The sequence below is a fragment of the Haemaphysalis longicornis genome, unplaced genomic scaffold, assembly GCF_048455015.1.
Source record: "Haemaphysalis longicornis isolate Haplotype H1 unplaced genomic scaffold, Haemaphysalis longicornis Haplotype H1 scaffold_1, whole genome shotgun sequence".
Taxonomy (NCBI): domain Eukaryota; kingdom Metazoa; phylum Arthropoda; class Arachnida; order Ixodida; family Ixodidae; genus Haemaphysalis; species Haemaphysalis longicornis.
This window is the reverse complement of record NW_027526203.1, coordinates 79,286,694-79,307,022: the sequence shown is the minus strand read 5'-3', so window position 1 is coordinate 79,307,022 and position 20,329 is coordinate 79,286,694. Positions and strand designations below refer to the sequence as shown.

The window sequence follows — 20,329 nt, the reverse complement described above, 5'->3', positions numbered from 1 at the left end:
TGGATTTTTACTACTGTGGTACGCATTTCTCCGTGCCAACTAGCCAGTGTTAACTCTTTCGGCACCGGCGTGTTATATTTAGGACATGAATCAAGACTTCTAGCAAGTTGAGAACAGAACCAAAATAGCTAGTTTTCTGGGAAAGGTTTCTTCAAGGATGTCACTATCGACAAATGTCACCATTGGTCGTCGTTTGCTAAAACTGAACTCTAGAAAGAGGAAGGCATTGCAGTGAAGGCCAAACTGACGTCAGGGTGGCTGCAAGGACCAAAGTCCTAGTTTGATGACATGGCTGTAAATCCAAAAATGCATACTTTAGTAGCCTCATTTTCAGTATGTGGGCTCATTCCTTTCCAAATTTTGGAAAACAAGAAAAAAAACCTTTCTGCTGCAAATATAAATTTTAAAATTATATGGCACGCGTGTAAATCTCCAATTACTTTTATCACAACCTCAATTTTTCCTTTTTAAGCCTAAAGTGTCCCAATATTAAAGAAAAGATGCAGAGAAAGTTTTCCCATTGGAAGAAAAAATTCAGGGCTGAAAGGATTAAAGAGTGTAGGACTCGATTGATAGATTGATTGTAGGGTTTAACGCGCCGACGCAACGCAGGCGATGAGGTGCGCCGTACTGGAGGGCTCCGGATTAATTTTGACCACCTGGGGATCTTTATCGTGCGCCGAAATCTCGAAGAGTGTAGGACTCAGCACCCCACCTTAGGAAACACCTCGGTTCACCTGGTGTAGCGATATGTCGCCGCTGTACGTAGACATGTACACACACCTATCGGAGAGGTAGCCCGATAGTCATGCGTACATGCGGCCCTTGATGCATAAAGACTTCAACGCCGAGCGGATGGGTTCATGTTCGACGCAGTCATGCGCTGATTTGATGTCGAGGAGCACGGCAACAGCAATGGTCCGCCGACACTTTGCTTGTCTTATGCTATTCACAAGGGCAATAACGTTATCGAGGCTGCTACGACCCTTGCGGAAACCAGACATCTGTGCTGGGTATATATTTCGGATGGTCAAATCCCAGTCCTAGACGAACAGCACCATTTTTTCCGTCAGTTTCTCGACAAAACTCACAAGCTCTGTAGGTCGGTAGGACTCCATGGCGGTGGGAACTTTGCCTGGCTTTAGGACTGGGACAAGGCGAGCGTGTTCCCAGCTTGGCTCTGGACGGCCAGTTTCGCACGCAAGATTGAAGGCATGCAAAAAGCAACTTTTTTCCTTTTCACCAAGATGCAAGAGGGTTGTGTAGGCGATGTAATCCGGGCCTGGTAAGCTGGATTTCTTGACAGAAGCCAGTGCAGCGAGCAACTCTGCCATGGAGAATGAGTCGTCCATTGGGGACACCGGGCCTGAGCATGCCTCGCCTGGGGGAAAAGTGTGGTGGAAGAAGATCGGCTGGCGCTACAGTAATTCACTTGCAAGAGGCGTCAGCCACTCGGAGGTCACTGGTGTTCGTGGTTAGTGAGATGGTTTGAACAGATGAAGTTGAGTCTGTGGGGTCCGCAAACTCCGGAGCAAGAGCCATATTCTGGAGAGCGGCTTCCGAGGGTACAGCTTGGAGCAGAAGGATTCCCACTCACGTTTGGTGAGCTTGTTCATATGCCTCCGAATCACCTTCTGGCCTGGTTTTGAAGCTTGGATATCTTCAGCCACTTGTGTCCGGTGCGCACGTATTTCTGCTCTTAGACGCAGTGCGCGAAGCCTCTCATACTCCTAGTCGGCGGCGGTGTATTTCTGCGGAAGCTTCAGTACTTCGCTGCTTGACTTTCAAGCTCTTGACACCGCGTCCTCGAAGGCTTCATGTGAGCTCACCGAGTACACGGCTTCCTCCACCACAGTTCTAAATGCCTCCCATTCAGACGAGCGAATCGCACGCTGTGGACGAGGCCCTGAGGGACCATCCAATGCAATGTAAGTCGGTGCATGATCGCTGCCATGCAGTTCAATGTCCACTGCCCAGCTAGTCCTAAGGAGGAGTTGTGACGAAACCAGACGTCGAAGGCGCTTGACATCTTTCTATGGTAGAAGGTGGGCTCCCCAGAGTAGACAACGCTCATATCCTGCCGGTGGGAAATGTCCAGAAGGTTCCTCCCTTTCGCCGTCTTTTTTCTGCTTCCCCAGATGGGATGATGGTCGTTGAAGTCACCGGTCAAATATGCGGGGCTGATGTAGTACTGACGATGCCTTCTAAGCGAATTGGGTCCACTGCTACACGAGGTAGAATATAGGCGGCGATGATCGTGAAGGACAAGGCAGAGCCGCGAACTCTGGCTATCCCGTATTCATTCCGCGCATTCGGTGAAAACCCATGCTCTATTATAGAGAGGTCATTTCTGACGGCCAGTAGGATTCTTGACATTTCTACTCCAGTCAGTGACCGCAGAACGCTGCAGCCAGAAAGGCGTATTTCTTCCATCAGTCGTGATTGGAAATATCGATCACCGGAAAACGATAACTTTGTGTGAATTGGCGTAGGTCCGAAAGGCGTGTCTTGAGTCCGCAGGCGTTATACTGTAACATTGTGGCTTAATCTCCAATTTCTTGTACTCTTGGAACTGTGGTTGCACCAGCTGTAGGAGCTAACGACATTGCATAAGGAGAGGTGAAACATTTTCCAGGAGAGTCAGGATAGCCACGGCTACCGGTGATGAAAGGGGGGCAAGGAAGATGCGCACAGCCTCTGCTTACTAAAGCTGATATCACATAGCCCAAGCCCCTGGAATTCTGGTGATCCTTTGGCTCACACTGATCTCGCAGAGATGCTCGACGAGCATGCTTCGTAGATCCTACAGCTGGAGTCGGAGTGTCGCTAATGGGGGAGGTAATGTCGTACGTTTTACAAGATAATGTCGTACGTTTCGTCGTGCACCTTCGCTATTATATTTAACGCGGACCATGGCTGGCTGGAAGCCATTGCGTGTGGGATGGTATATTGTGCTTCCTGTAATCTCTTCTGTCTCCATAGAATAACGGGGACCGAGTAGTAAACGTAAAAGGGGCCCAAGTAGCAAAACTTCAATAAACACAGCTGTAGGGCAAGTTGGTGCATTATGATTGAAAAATAGAGCGCGACATGGGCAACGACACAAAGGAAGAACGACGGGAGAAGACGGGAGCGCTTGTCCCGTTGTTCTTTCTTTGTGTCGTTGTCCATGTCGCGCTCTAATTTTCAATCCCAAGTAGTAAATGTTTTGTGGGCTAGAAACTATGCCCCAGAGTGATGACGATTTTCCGGCTGTCGGGCGTATGGGTCAGGCACACGCCAACCGTGGTATCCAGAAAACGTTTACATGAGTAATGGCGAAAACTGTAACGCCCAAACGGTATGTGTCGCCATTCTGTCAGTACCCAAGCCAGTGACACAACGTTCACCTCGAAAGAGCTCTGCCACCATTCTCGTGGGCACAAGCCGGCTTGCAATGGTCGCGTGCCTGCCGACAGAGACCAAGCAGCAGTCAATACAGCTAGTGTCGGGAAACCAACGCACGAACTTGCGCACGGCGGATGTAGCCACTCCCCGCATCACCTGACGCATTACCCGCATTACTGTTTTTTCGCTCTGAACCCGCCCCGATAATGCAGGAAGTGCGTAAACCATTGCCAATGCGGAGAAGGAAGCGCTTAAATTAAGCCCTACATCATCTGGACGGTGTCACTAGTACACCTATTATCCTGCATCAGCCACGGGGACAGGCCTAATTTCTTGGCGGAGGATACCCAAACACAGATATCAGTTTTAAGATGCGCGAGGAGGTGGTTTATTAGGCCTCAAGAGTAGACTGCGTCACTATGGGGGTAATTTTGTCCACTACCTGTCCCCGCCTTGCTTGCTGAGCTCAGGGGTTTTTTGCTTTTATCGGAAGTTTACCTCGAAGCGTTCTCCCTAGGCTCTTTGCGCGCCTCCGTTAGCGCAAAAGCGTCTAAACAAGATATTAGCCCTTTCAGCCCTGAATGTTTTCTTTCCAGTAGAAACGTTTTCTGTGTGTATTTTCCTTATCATTGGGGTCCTACAAGCCTACAAACAAAAAATTGAGCTCGTGGTTCAAGTAATTACCGAATCAGAAGCACGACTTTTAATGAGGTAATCAGGCAATCAAAATTTTAAATACCAACAGAAAAAATTTTCTGGCTTGTTGTCCCATATAGTCCACGCACAACAAATGAAGCTGGTAATGAAAGTATTTTTTAAGTTACAGCCGTGTAACCAAACTAGGACATCAGTCCTTGGTTTCACCCCGACGTCTGTTTGGTCTTCACCACAATGATTTCCTCTTTTTAGCGTTGAGCTGTGGCGAAAAACAAATAGTGGTATATACCGGAGAAGGCATTTTTAATGAACTATTTCCCAGAACAGTATGTGTTTCAGTTTTGTTCTCAAATTGCTAGAGGAATGTTGGTTAATGTCCTAAATATAGGACACCAGGGCTGAAAGGGTTAAATTGTTCAAGCGCGCAAACGGGAACTTTCAAGCTAAAGAAGTATATACGGAATTAAGGAAGCACTGACGAACGTTGGCTTCCTAACTCGTCAATGTAACCATAATTCGCTCGGTTTGTGTCTGTTATGAACAGTGGATGAAGTGCGACATGTACGTATTTCATGCGCGAGTTACACGTCCCTTGTTTCTCTCAATGCCACTACAAAAGGGGGGTGTGGGGGATCAACGTTCTTGTGGAGGGTTTATAATCAGCTGGGGTAATTTTCCCGTTTTAAATATCTACCAATTAGGAAATACCACAGCGCATTCCGTCAACTTTATCAATACATAAACCAGCGGTCATTCACAGTGGTGTTTCCCTATGTAGTCCCAGTCGAGACTGCTAATCAACGAAAGAAGAAAACAGCCTAAAGAACACCGAATTAAAGTTTCAACGACCCCTCGTAGTCAGCCCCAGTCAGTGCTGAAACACGAGTATTCATTGAAACCACAATCCGTGGTATTAAAAGAACTGAGAGCCGAGTCCCGAGAGTCGACGCTGCGGAACAAATTTATTCGGCTTCTAGTTTGTGCAATTTCCATTGATGACCGTACCAGCTTGTTCATTCTAAAGTAGGCTCAGTTCGCCTTAATGAAAGCATGAGGTAATCCTCAAGTCCCGCATTCACCAAGCTAAGATAAATCTAGACATCTACGACTAGCATCCATTATAGAGTTTCGATTACGGAAGGCTGAGACAGGAACGTCCAGAAATATGCAAGGCCATCATGTATAAGTACAGGTGCTGTTTCCAAACGAAGCTTATTACCTTTTCGAGGCTGCACTTTTTATTTAAATCAAGATTGCTTTTTTGCTTTCTTACGAGGCCCTAAGAGCCTGGAAATGGAAAATACAGCTGGAAGTGCAAGTATTTACATATGTTCAGATATGTCGTCTATTTGAGCCATAAGGCAAATAAAATTTAATTTCCCGCAAAAACGAGAGAACTTACCATGTTTCCTTAACTTGCAGGATCCCGCTAAGCCTGTCTAGGTGCAGGAAACAGAGCAAATCACGCAACTACTTGTAGATTTAGAGAAATATCGTGAAACTAGGACATCAGTTTCGCCGTCAAACTTGCTTTCACTGCACCTCCAAATCCTCGAAAGCACAAAAGTGATAATCTCTGGTGCAGTAGACATTCTTCGAAAACCTTTCCCGAAAAGACAAGCGCCTTGCTTCTTTTCTGAAGGCATGAAGAAACATTTTGTGGTGTAACCAATTGACGACAGGCGGAGCTGTGAGTGTCAACAAGTTCTAAGTGTATTAAAATCGAGTCAGCATTTCAACAGATGAGGATAGTACTGTGACTTGATAGTAAAGTGACTTCAATAAAACGGTAGCACCCGAGTTCTTTGATGGGGTCACAAGAGGTCACTGGAAATTGGTGCGGCAGGATAGAACTTATTTCCCCAATAAATGCAATGCAAATTACTGTCGTTCACCTAATTCGTTCACCTAAACCAGCCAATACACTTGTTTCTTCAAAACACCGTCTTTACCGCGTTTGAAAGCAGAGCAAAGACTGTAGACTGTACTATAAAGTACAAGAGACTTTCATACTTTGCGTACTGTCACCACGCTTTCAGGGGTTCATTCGCTACCACGAATACATCATGTCCTGTCAGATCTTCTTTAAAAAAATAACCTCAACCTATTCGGCAAATGACTGTATTTTGTCAACCCAACCAACCCGGATTATATAAAAAAACCGTCAAAAACACATTTCTTACCTCGAAAGCCCTGTCGCAACGGTTTAACACAACGAGTTCCACGACACTACAGTAAAAAAAGTTTAAATACTCAAATTTGATGATTGATTGTGGGGTTTAACGCACCGACGCAACGCAGGCGATGAGGCGCGCCGTAGTGGAGGGCTCCGGATTAATTTTGACCACCTGGGGATCTTTATCGTGCACCGAAATCTCGTACACACGGGCGTTTTTGCTTTTCGCCTCCATCAGAAAAGTGACCGCCGCGGCCGGGGATCGAACCCGCGACCTCGTGCTCAGCAGCGCAACGCCTTAGCCACTGAGCCACCGCGGCGGGTAAATACTCAAATTTCGTAAGCTATTGTGCATTACAGTGTCCCCAGTTCGAAATTATGGAGCATTCCGTTCGACAGAAACACTCCAGAAAGCCACTAAGACACAATGAGTCGTCGTCAACAACATTCGTACTAAAGTGCAACAAAATCTTGTCTGTCTGTCTGTCTGTCTGTCTGTCTGTCTGTCTGTCTGTCTGTCTGTCTGTCTGTCCGTTCGTCCGTCCGTCCGTCCCTCCGGCTGTCTGTCTGCCTGTCGCGGTCTGTGTGTCTGTCACTCGATTCAACCGCCCTGGAAAAAAACAGGTAAAAGAATGCCTCTGTGGGCAGGTGCCCAAAATCATGAGGGAAAGGACCACGGAATAATAAATGATCTGCAAGTAGTGAAGAAACAATACCTTGTGCGGGAATGACCAAACCCAGTTCAGCGTCGGAAATGCTGAAGACGTTCGTGTAAACATATGCCATGTATGATTCACCAGACCAAACTAGATGCCTAATGCATTGCTATTTCGCAGGACATGGGATAGAGGGGGACGGTTAACTATCGTTCTGTCCGAATCTGGAACGAAATTAAGAAATGCGGGTTTTAGCAATCGCACACTGAAGCTGCGGGTTCGCTTCCTTTTTTTCTACTTCAAGGAACAGCTGTTCACTCGGCGGATGGATATTTTTGAAGTAAAGGGTAGCGAGTTTACAAAGAATCAAATGTGTTCTTTGAAGTATAGGATATCTTATAAAGCCCTTCGATTTTATTTTGTGCTACTTTCTGCAGGCTCCCTTTGTCATGTAGCGATGTTTCCAAGAAGCTTGTAGTCGCTGACGCTGCTTACTCAAAAGGCCGTCGTCTCGCTCCTTGAGAAGCATATGTGTAGATGACGAATGTTTGCGAGTGCTCACCTAAAGACAAGACGACCCAGAAAGAAGTTTTTTCCGTATGCTGATCCCCTAGTATAATTTTCCATTATCCACCACACTTCGTTCGTAGGATATTCGTAAAAGTTTTGCCACATTGCCTTGTCAAGCGTAGTGATCAATATCAGACGTATGATATTTGCAAGCGTAACTGGCGTGATGTCATGTATGAGTGCTCCTCTGGACTATGTGAACGCGCAAAAGCGATTTACATGGTAGCGCGTGCCGTACTATGACCATCTGAGGAAACGCTGCTTGCGGAGACGCAGTCAGTAAATTTCAGGGCAGTGGAATTACAACCAGCTCCATGCATTTAACGGATACGCGACGCTGGTCTGTGACAGACACCTGGTGCTTATACAGACCGAACTTACCACACAAAGACCGCGTCAGAAACATTTGCATTTTCCTAAATACACGACAGGTGTGAGAAGAGTGACTGCGCTGCATAAATATGTTATTCCAATTCATACAAATGGTAAATCGCAGTCGTGAACGTGCCGCAAAAGCAGCGGCAACAGTGGGAAGCGGGCTGAAGCGACCTGCGGCTGCTTTCGAAATGGGCCACTAGGGGGATTTCTGTAGCGGCCCTGCAGGCAGGGGTCCTGGCGTATAGGTATATCGCCTTCGCAGGAAATTGTATAACCAGCCACGACAAAATTTTACAAGGAGCCTTGCTTATAAGGCCTAACTATATTATGTTCATAAAACTGCACAGAAAGCCACTATTTACGGCTGTAATTCCATCAGGCGTCGAGCCTCAGCCTGACGGACGGGCACACAGACGGTTGAATCAAACGTTCAATTCAGGCGTCGAACATCTACAGCTAGCTCACGTTACCTTTGTCTTGTCAACTAGTCAAGGGAAATTAATTCTTTCCTAGAGGCTGTATGTCAGGTTCGTGGCACAATAATAAACAGAAGAAGAATCTTTGGAAACGCGACTAGGTAATGAAGCCCGAAACTCACATCAAACTACACACAGTAGAGTAAACAAACCAAGGAACACTGGAGAACCAAAAAAAACAGAAGGGGACTGCGATAATTCGGTATAGAAAACGCTACCGAGTTCAACAAACGAGAACCAGTGTAAGTCCGGGAAAGAACGGCGGGACACAGTAAGGGTTCACTGCTGGAACGGGGTTGTCGTACCTCACAGGGTGTCGAACCGGAATTTTTTCGGGTTCGGTTCGGGTTCGGGTTCGGTTCCAAAGCACCATTCCGTTCCGGTTCGAACCGGTTCGAACCGGTTCAAACGGGTTCGAAGAAAAAAAGCAGGCGTGTTTTTTTTTTCTGTTAATTTTTGGGGCTCGTTTTTCGTTTTCTTATCAAGGCGGTATAAAACCAAAGTCATAATGAATGTTTCTTTGTGCAAATATTTTGTCGTGGCCAAACTAAAGCGACCCTGGAACACTTTTTTCAACTTTTTTCTAAATCTTGAGTGCTTGCAGAAAGTAGTCAACCAACACATCCTGTACTTTGATTAGGGGGTCGCAAAGTGCCTCAGCCAAAAATTACTGCTCTCTCCTCATAAGAAAACTTAGAAATTTGCGTTAAATATTTTTCTCTCTTGCCCGGTCTTGGCGTTCTTCGACCACTGAATGACGTCATCACAGCGGTGTAGCGGCTATTTTCCGGCTTTCCTTAAGTTGCAGAATGGAACGCATTTGATAGCCACTTTAAAAAGAAAGCCACAAAAGCGAAGCAGAAACGCAAGCTGCATCCGCAGCGACGAGCAAATCACGCACTGTTGCTCCGTGCTGGCAATAGCTATAGTTTTCGCAGTGCTTCCAGATGCGCAGAAGAGTGAAAGCGCAGAGTTCATCAACTCTGAACGCTTATTTTATAACTGCTTAAAAAATCACTTGTGGTCAACAGTTTGCCGGTAATCAGTGACAATTACCTTAATTTATTACATCTAACCCGTTCTTTGAATATATTTGTTTAATTATGTTCTATTGATGTTTTTTTTTGTTCTTTGCCAAATATCGCTTCACTGATCTCTGTAACGCTCTACCTGCCAGTGTGTGCTTTTGTTTTGTACTCAGCACAGGAGGTCCCCTCGACAGTGTAAACTCTGGGACCTCCTTCTGTAATAATAATTGCCATTGTTCTTCTCCTGTATGAAAATATTTTTCAATAAAACCTCAAACCTCAAACCTCAAGCGTTTATAGAAAGTGTTGATTGATTGATTTTTATTTATTTTTTATTTATTTATTTATTTTTTATTTATTTTTTATTTTTTATTTATTTATTTATTTATTTATTTATTTATTTATTTATTTATTTATTTATTTATTTATTTATTTATTTATTTATTTATTGTTGGGTTTAACGCGCCGACGCAGCGCAGGCAATGAGACGCGCCATAATGGAGGGCTCCAGATTAATTTTTTCCACCTGGGGATCTTTAACGTGCGCCGACATCTCGTACACACGGTTTCGCGTCCATCAGGAAAGCGGCCTCCGCGGCTGGGAATAGAACATGCGTCCTTAGGCTCAGCAGCGCAACGCCTTAGCCACTGAGCCACCGCGGCGAGTTTATCTAAAGTGTTCAATAGCTCCTTTAACTGTACAAGCTACTGCAAAACGTTTTCTATGGTAGTGTGGCCAGTACGTGGCACCCCCCCTCCCCAATTTTCATCGGCCGCTAAGTTCTGTGGACCTGCCAGGCTCGGTGGGAAACATTGTGCACGGCTGGCGAATAAAACACCGACGAGCACAGCCACTCGCGGTCAGCCACCGTCACCCCCAGCACGCTGAGGGTCGTCACTCGGGTGGACGGTACTACGACCCTCCCACGTTCACGAATGCGGGCCAAATCGTGACAGGTAGGTCAACGATTACAACAATAACTGAAGCGAAACAAAAGGTTCGTTGGGACACCTAAGGTCGCCTATTTGTATGAATGTGACAACATTATCTTTATGGCCGCAAGTTTAGCTTTATTAATTTAAGTTGGTTCGTTTCCATGATTTAATTTTATTTTATTCTTGGCTCATACCACTGCAATTTTATACCCCGCAGTTGTTTTCTTGAGGAAACAAAAAATATGGCAGTCGATTACGGTAGTCGCTAATGCGAAATTTGAGTGCAGCGCGAACTGTAGTCTTGTCGGCGATGGCGCATAGCTAACAAATGCACGACGGCATGCGGTATACTCTGTCGTTGTCTCGCAAGGCGCTGCTGCCGTGGAGCATGTCTGGCGCGGTCTGGAAATTTCGCCCTCCCCTCCCACTTTCGCCATACTTTCGTCCACCGCTTTCCTGCTCGCTCTATCTTCGGTGGCGTCTTCGTTCTCTCGGTTACAACGAGGCCGACGCTGAGAAGCTACGCGAAACCACAGGAGCGGGCGCTTAAGGGGCTGCGCTTTAACGCATGGCTCTTCAGAGCCACCGCTGTGCCGCCCTGTGGTCCACTCCCTTCACCGACCAGTGATGGGCCGCACATTGTATCCAAATAATGCGTCCTCGCCACAGTCTTCTCGAAGGCGAACATGTACCCCCCTGGCCAGCTGGCAGCGCCCCGGTGCCTCCAGCACCTCCCCCATCGGTGCATCCTAACCACAATCTTCTGGCAATGGGCAGCCTCCCTGCAGGCTGCCTTTTGCCTCGACCTACTAAGCAGACGACCCGTCCGTCCACAATCGTTTTTTGGTACCTTTGAGTGTCGCCGTGGTGGGGCATTTTGCGGCTCCCCCCCCCCCCCCCTCCCCCGGCGGCTCGTGACGGGCCGCCCCTCGTCCCCAAATCATGCATCCTCACCAGAATGTTCTGCCTGGCAGGCAGGCAGGCAGGCAGGCAGGTGGGCAGGTAGTTTACTGCAAGCGGGCGGTCTCTTTGGCGGGCAGGAGAGCCTACGCGCACGCCGCCTTTTTTTGGATCCGTCAAATGTTACGCACGTGCGCACGCACGCTCGCACGCACCCCTATTTTCGCACAATGAGGGAAAAAATTTTGCATTGTAAATAAATCGGTTCGTCTGCTGCGCTTTTCATCTGCTCCAAGTTTCAACGGCGCTTTAGCTTAACATGAAATCGTTAGCAGTGCTAGAAGTAGAAAACAGCCCGGCGTCGGCGTTAATTAATTCTCATCTTTTATCGGCTAACAGAGCTGTTAGAAAGAAAGAACTGCTATAAAGTCTCATTGGACGGCGTGTATTGGATAGGGAATTGGATATAGCATTGGATTGGGAGCCACCGGAGATAGGAAATTGCTAATGGCCCTTCAGCGACCGGTGACAGCGATTGGGCTCTTGGGAAGATGATAGCCAAGTGAAGTCACAAGCAGCAGTAATGATCACTTGTAGAGAGAAAGAGAAAATGAAGGTTAATTAAATTGAGGCAAAGGTGCAGAGAGGCGTCCTCATTCGAGGAGGCCGAATCAACAGCCGTTTCCATCAAGAGCAACTAACTGATCTTCCAGGGCGGAGCTGGCCATGGCTGTCTCCCAAAGCTCTATGGAAACTTTAAGGTTGGGTAACTTGGGTGGATCTACGGTACACTTGTCGCAGCCGCCTACTATGTGCATGAGGTTCCCAGGCTCCCCACAGAAGCGACGAAATGGAGAGAGCTGTGTCCCGTCAACGAGGTGGAGTCTGGTGGTGTGTGGGAAGGTGTATGCCCGCAGGGCGCGGAGTAATCTTTCCTGGTTAATTGGTAGCGATTTGTGCGGGGAGGAATACGTTCTACGGAAGAGGCTATTGTGCTGAGTAATTTCCTGGTCTGTGACTGCAGGATGCATGCACTCGGGCCCGGCTTCATCAGCGCTGGCTAAGCGGGTCAAATCTCGAGCCACGAGGTTGGTGATCTTGTTTGCCGGGGATACCAGTATGAGCCGGTGCCCATACAATCGTGACTGTCTCGTTGGTGGTCTCCGATTGATCATTGGAAGTGTTGTAACATGCAATCGATCGTTGGCAAAGTTGGGCCACGCCTGCTAAGAGTCTGTTATGAGAGTTTTGGCGCCGCTTCCTCAGCTTGAAGGGGGCTGTGTTCGGTGGTTGAGATGCTACACCTGTGGGTGGCTGAAGAACGGTAGCACAAAGTAAGAGAAGGCATTGAAGAATGCTGTCGGGCGTATCTTGCATCAAACCAGTTGATCGTTCCTCCCTTTTTTTCTTTCAGTTTAGTTTCTTTCCAACCGTCTCCCCTCATATATATACACACGTTTTGAAAACCCTTTGATGGATATAAAATATGCATTAGGCAATTAGTTATTAACTTTAGTGCGAGATGTCAATTTTAATATAGAAACAACATAACAGAGCAATACGGGCATAAAGAAAGACCATTTATAGCATTCAGGTGGTCGTCACATAACTTTTCGGCTACTTTGTCCTTGACAAAATTTCCTGATTGGTCCAGAAGGAGAACGCTGCAAAATTTCCAAATGCCAAGGACCCCAAAGATATCATGTGTGGTCCGACCGTCTAATCCGCCTTAACTGAAACCCGCTAATTCCTGAAAACAAAATTATTCAACACACCAGTCCAACTAATTCATTTTAGCTCATTCACTCACCTAACTAATCCACCCCAGTCTACCCGCTAACCCGCATTAATCGACTTAAATCCATCCGCCTGTTAAGTTTAAGGTTGAGCAGATTCAAGACAACATGAAAATGCTATCAAATATACTTTAAAAGTGGAAATTAGAATACCCCATTTTTTATATCTCATGTTCTCTTACAGCAGTGACCAGAGGACACAACGGCACTGTATACAAGAAAAAGTGACGTTAACTTTGAGAACTACGAGTTTTTGTGTCCCAGTGCTGTTTGTATATAACTGCCCATTCAAACTAAAATAAATGGAAGATGTGGATATATTGTTGATGGTGTCCATGAAGGCCTTCACAAGCGCACAGGGATGCATGCGAATTATCAGCAGATTAAAAACTTTACACGATTTTAAACACCGTACAGATAGAAACAATGAAGAATATTCTATGATATGTTGCCTCGGAATAGGCGTTCTATCTTAAGTTATGCTAAATGTAAAAGATAATTGGGAGAAATGGGCAGTACCTAACGCAAACTCATAGTTTATACGGACAACTTTACAATAAATTGAGGGCAATAGTTAGAAGAGAACATGATGGGCCTTGGGAACTGCAGAATATGCAAAATATTTCATGGTGCTGTCTGGCGAGTGGCAAAACATCTTCAGACGCAAGGTAGGGTACCGAAATGGAAAACTAGAAATCATTTTTGAAGCCCCGGAACGGTTTCGGAACGGGTTCGGAACGGTTCCTTCAATTCGTTCCGGTTCGGGTTCAGTTCCAAAATGGCATAAAAAATACGGTTCCGGTTCAGTTCCGGTTCCGGGCAGAAATTCGGGTTCGGTTCCGGTTTTCGGTTCGGTTCGGGTTCCGGTTCGACACCCTGGTACCTCACGTCCCAGAGGCGCAGTCGTGGTGGTTTGATGTTAAAGGAGCCATGAAGGCAAAATACAAGTTTGTGTTATTCGAACGATTTTGTGGTTGATTGTGCCCCCAGCGCTTGTCCGAATGCAAACGATGTTTTATTCACCGAGAAATAGTTCAATTTAGGTTAAAAGTTTTGTTTTCCCGCTAAATCTTGTGTTTTCGTGGTCTGCAATGACATCACAGGAACCGACAGCTCTGCAGCCTAGAGTCCCTGAATTCATGCGTCCGCCGTACAGGGTGGCATAGAGTTACAGGGTGGAGACACGTATACGCTGGCGCTGCCATTTTGGTCACTCGCTCGCCGCCTAAGTAAGTCATTGTATCGAAACCGCGCTAAAGTTATCGCCGCAACGCTATTAACTGGAGGATTCTGAATCATCTTATCTGTTTCGCGTTGCTTGGCCTCGTGCAAAACGAAAAGAACGACGCGTTGAGCACGTTGACCCAATTGCAACGGCGCGTGACCATTCAAGGGTGTCTCCACTCTGTACGGTAGTGCTGGCATTGAGGTAGTCGCGTGTTTGTTTATGTTACTAAACCTAGATGGCGCCACCATACCGTAGCAAGCCGTTTTCTGACTGGTTTGTTTTTGACCGTATTTAAACCTGGCTTGTTTTTGTTCTGGGAGAAAATCGTTTAGTGAAACATAGTGCTCGCTCGACAAATCTGGTCACGTAAGACACCGTATCGTCAATGAATCGGCCAGTGTCGTCTTAGACAACCCCAAAGTCCCGAAGTTCTATGCAGCTAAACAAGTATATTGCGCGCAGTACCAACAGCAGTGCGCATCGATGGTTCTATGTTTAATGTGCTTTCGTACTTACACTATTTGTCCAACCATTCTTACGGCTTTAAAAAGAATGTGCCCCAAATTTAAGCCCAAATAGCTCGTTCAGCAAGTTTATCAGCTCTGCCTAATTTGTGTTTGCTTTTGCCGCCTTCCACCAATCGCAGAGCTGTCTGGTACGACATCATAGGTTCAGTTGCGGGAAATGAGCTAGTGGGTCGCATGGCCATTTGCTTTTTTTCCTAATTATGTAGCTTATTTGAGCGAAGTTACGTTAAAAGTGGTGTCAGTGTGATTCTAACGAGGAAATCTTTTGAAGGAACCAAACTTGTGTTTCCTCTTCATGGCTCCTTTAAAAGATCCAGGTAACGTGTCGAGGCCGCGGTGATAGAGCATGCTTCCAGCTCCCGTATCATATTCGTGGCGAACGCAGCTGTCTTGGGGCGTCGCTGTCTTTCACCGATGCTCGGCCACCCGACTTTCTTGCTGAGGAGAAGTTCTGGAGGCTGCGGTTGTGGAGGACCGGTTGGGACACGGCACGAGACCGGTCGCCCGACCAGCGTGCAACCCGGTCACGGTCCACACTCCAACTCCTTCGCTGTTCTTCTCAGGATCGCTACTCCCGCCCATAGAGTTTCTTAGTAAGTATACTAGAGAGGAAACTGCGCCTCGTAAGCCATGTCGTCGTGGGGGTTCATGGGAAGACCCCCTTTTTGGCTTGGTATAGTCATGACAATTGGATTCTTAAGCGGTTTTTAGGATTTGCTTTTTTTACTATGCATTAACACGTTTACGAGCTACAAGGAAGCCGAAATCCTCCTGTTTCTGTGGTAGCCGTAATCAGTGAAACAGCAGGCAATGCGTGATCGCACCTCACGTTCCTCATGCCGCAGTCGAAGGACGTATGACTGAGCGGCGCCGTGAAATTTGTAGCCGACAAAAAGAAGAAACAAAACGTGTTTCGACGAAGACAAGATACGGCAGATACGAGCGCTTGTATGCATCCTATCTTGTCATCGTCCACGACTGTTTAACGCCACGTTTTCTTTTTTCTTGTTAAACTAGCTGGCGGTCGCGGCGCACCGGTTCACCACGAAGGCAACGTTTTCATAAGCACGCTAAAAAAAATTTCGAAACTCTTCAAACAACTTGTTATTTGAAATAACGGTAAAATTAATAAAATCACAGTCTCTAATGAGTTACCCCCCAAATATTAGCATTGTTCGTAACTACAACCTTGGCCTGTGGAATAGCAGGCACAACCATTCCGGCAAAAATACGCTTTACTTCTTTTTTTCTTAGCTTTAAAACAGCCTGTTTTTATTTTCCACTTACTTAATTGCACACTATTCTTCGCGTTTTTGTGGCACTTTGTTTAAATTCGCGGTAACTAAGACATTTCAATCCAAGCCAATGATGAAACTAAGGCGAGCGCGATGTATAATGGCGGTCCATGACGACACAGACGACCTTGATATGAGCCGCATAGACGCTAGCGCCAGATTCCTCTCTAGGGTATACTGTAAGAAACTCTATGCTCCCGCCAGCCGCTGCCGCTGACAGCTTTTCATTGGCCGGCTCGTGTGAGGGGGGTGAATGACCCCGCAAGACGCTGATGATAATGGCGCTCTGGGGTTTTGAAACATACCCGCACAGCGTGTCTGGTTTGTCGTCGTCGTCTGTATTACTGTTTGCTTTACGCTGCATCGCACAGAGCCAACCAAAAAACTCCCGGGGTTCCTATGTTTTCCGTTTCGGTGTGAAAGCATAATTTTTGGCAGAGTTCGGTTAGCCAGTTACGTCGTTTAGTTTTGGGCTGCTGAGGAAATTTGGCCGTAAAACAAGCCAGGACGCAAGCTGCCGAATTTCGCTATTTTCAACATCACCCTTTTGGCTCTGCCCTTTTTCATTTGCATCTATTTCATATTCTATCCGTTACTTTGACCTAGAGCCTTAGCCAATCTCTCTTGTTAATCCTATAGATATTCATGCTTAACGTTAGGTAACGTTAACGTTGAGCATAACGACTTGCCGAGGAACATGACACTCAGTGTACGCCATACAGCGGGTGCCTTACTTTACAAAAGACAACTATAGGCGTCGCAGCTTGAAATTAGGCCTAACGTAGAGCTGTCCTTCATACGCTTTCGCTTTCTAAATAGTGTGCCGCAGTTCGACTGGTAATATTAACATCAGAGCTGCTAAAGCTGGAGCTTGGCCCGGTGGCGTTCGCAAAAAACGATACAGAGAAAATATACCCAGAGCAGGTGAGCGTGTGCCTCGTGAGGACCGCCCGGCGTCCTCCAGTTCGACCTTCAAGAACACTTTTCCCAGCGTCCGTGGCATGATTTCTGGCGTGGTCTACTCCTCGACAGCTCACTTGCGTTCACACCTTAAGTGTGGAGCCCAGAACAGCTCTCGCAACAGAGGCCGCGTTCAGGAAGTCGGTTGCTGCCGGTTCTAGCGCGTGCTAACGCGGTCCACTTTGGGAGAGATGTGAAAGCCTGCGGATAGAACGAACCGGGCCTGCGAGCAGTGTTGCGGAGTTACCACTAAGGAATTGGAATGACTCCGGATTCATTCCACCTTTTCAAGATGCCGGAATGGAATTGGAAGGGAATGTGGACAGCACTTGGAGGAATGGAATGGGGATTGAATTAAGCGCCGTTTGCCCGGAATGGAATTGTTTTTGAATGGGGATTTTTAGACGACGGCGTCACCATTGATTGCGCCTATCGGCTGCTTAAAAATTAGACTGTGGCGACTACTGCGTCGCTACATCTCAAAGGGAGCACCGGCGACGAAAACAAGAACTCATACACTTCATCTCGAGTAGCTGAATCCGCGCAGCCTACCGCAGTGCGTGTGAAAGGGAACTTCAAGCGCCGCAAGCGCGTCTCGCCGGTAGCGCCATTAGGTCGGCTCTTCGTGCTTCGCCAGTATTTTTTAGGCATACCTTTCTCTGTACAATTGTCCGAGGCGCGGATGGAAGACCGGCGTCTCTCTCAGTAGCAGGCGCCATGTGGCCAGGCCAGCAGGCGTGGAACAGCATCGAGAGACAGGGGGAGGGGTTACGAACGGCGCGCATCCGAAGCTGCAGTGTTTCTCACCGCATACCGATGCTGTGAAATATTGGAGCTAACAATCTAAAGCGGTCGCGCATGAAACATGAATCAACGAGCCTGCTTGGCGTTCTCCTCCCACCCTTGGTACCCGATGCGCAATGAATAGCCTTGATGCTTGTAAGCCTACCTGGTAAGCATCTCGCGGGAATACGGCGCCAATCTCCGTCCGAGTGTTGCAACGGAGTACCAGGGCTACAGCAAATCTAACCAAGGCAGCAAAAATAAAATTGAGGGATTTGGGTGCCCCGCACTCGCCATAAGGGTAAGAAGCAAGCTTCGGATATGTTACTAAGCTTTCTACCTTCACGCTCTGTTACGGCGGCTACGGTAGTGGGCCGCTGGGATATACGATTACACTAGTTATTATATAAAACAATGCAGACCACATAGCTGCGGAAAGGCGTTTCTTTCTAACAGTTCCTTCTGCAATAGCGCCATTTTTTGCAAGTGTTTTTACAGCTCTCAGGAGTGCGACACCTTGATTTGCTGCGACTCGAAGGTGCAGCCCTCTCCTCCAGTTGTGCTACCCTTGTTCGTGGTTTGGTTGCTGTGTTTCTGTGCACGTGGCCTTTGCGCCTGGTTTCAAACGTACCTGATTACTGAAGCCTTAGTCGCGTACTTTAAAGTTAAACATCACCAGCATTCAGGTAGGAATGTCTGATCTCATGATTTTGATCAGGTCCTGGTGCATATTGGTTGCGCGTTCATGCAAACAAACTGCCCGACCATACTTCTTTATTTTGACAGGGCTCCTGTCACGATATGGTTCTGTCACTTTGAATCAGGGGTTCATAAATAATGTCTTGTATTGAACGGATTGGGCTGAGGTAGTGCCAGGGCAATAAACAAACGCAATGGATGTCAATGTGGAAGCGGTGGGGACTTTCCTACGGTGAATGCAAAAACTTAACGGTGTTCCGTACCGCTGCACTCCTGCCTCTCGTGTCGGTATAGTACCATTAGTTCTCAGTTCTATAAGGTAACTTGAAATCATTCAAGTAAGCATTTCGAATGCGTGTACCTGTGAGCAAGCTCCGCGCGACATGCCTGTGAGTAACCCATCATAGTAATGGCGCTGGTATGACGGTACGGAAAGAAGATAGCAAGTTAGGACGCCACAGACTGTGCAACAAAACGGAAAAAGCAGACACCAACGTAATGGCTGCTTCATCTTGCATCGCGCAAGAAAAAACCATATAAAACATGCTAACACGCAAATACCAAAATAAGTATTGGGATTACGCTACTTATTATAAAAAAGGGGCAATGTGACACTGCCCCTTTTTAAGGCGAAATCTTCTTAGTGAGACCAATGGCATTCTGTAAAAAAAAAACAAATATATCACACCTTAGACCGGTTGCTCGACTGAAAAACTCGGATAAGGTCTCTAAACACATGGCGTGTGCGTGAAACCAGTGTCAGCAAATTAAGTCTCGCTCTCTGTTTATCTCCTCTCTCTCTCTGAAACTTGAAACGTCAAACGCTTACTTGAAAATTGCAAAAAACGAACAGTTCTAAATAAGACAACACATGCGGCTGTCATGAAGAACGAGCGCAATGGTACACCTTTATCTCATAAACACCGCAACGCTGTACATTTAGATCGTTCGTATAGTTGCTTTTACTTACTATGGGAAAAATCGTCGCATGGGTTTGTTCTTCACTTGCGGTTTGGGTGTTTGAAGATTTGAAGATCGGTTGGACGCACTTTCAGCATATGTTGTACGCATTTTTAGCTTTCTCGCTTCTCTGTACTTTCGTTAGGAAGGGACCGCAATTTTTGGCACTGGGTAGTTGTAGTGCGCGAGATATTAACCAACCTGCTACCACCTCCCAACTTCGGTGACAGGTGACAAATTTTGCATAATTTTGCAGTTTTCTACCCGTATGATAACGTCAGATTCATGTTGCGTTCCTCGGTAACCGACAGAGCACCTGAGGCAGTTTTTCCGTTGAGGAATTCAACGAATGGAATTAAACTTTCCGTCCATTCCAGGAGTGGGAATGGGACAAATTCTGTCATTCCGAGGAATTGAAAGGAATGGAATCACGACAAGTTGTAATTCCTCGGAATTGAATTTGAATGGATTGGGGATGCCCATTCCGCAACACTGCCTGCGAGTCATGGAGAACTTTCAGCGGCAAGTTCAGAAATAAATGTGAGGTGCAACAGCCAAGTCTCCGACAATGGGAGATGGCCGCCAGATCTGCGGTTTCTCCAGCCTTGACCCACTAGTGAACGCTGCGCCAATTTTTTAAAACGTTTCCTTCATCACCCCTTTCCATTCAAACACCTGATGCGTCAGTGGGGCCGTTACGCTGGCGAACACCCGTGTTCACAGTCAATAGGAATTTCCCTGCTAGGTTCCTAGCTTCACTTCGTGGTCACGCGGCTAAGGGGGCGGCATGTTCTCCGTGAATGAAGGTATCTTACATGTCTGCTCTCGAATGGTTTCAACGTCCTTGCTACTCACATTCACTTAATATAAATAATTGCTCAGAATTGACGGTCAAAAAATTGACGTTATTTGTATTG

At 46.8% G+C, this 20,329-nt stretch overlaps 1 protein-coding gene across 1 annotated transcript in view; it reads left to right on the top strand.

Annotated features, from left to right (window-relative positions):
* Nucleotides 1–20,329, top strand: part of LOC144164678 (frequenin-1-like) — an 834,816-nt gene that overhangs the window by 576,539 nt on the left and 237,948 nt on the right. The window lies entirely within an intron of this gene.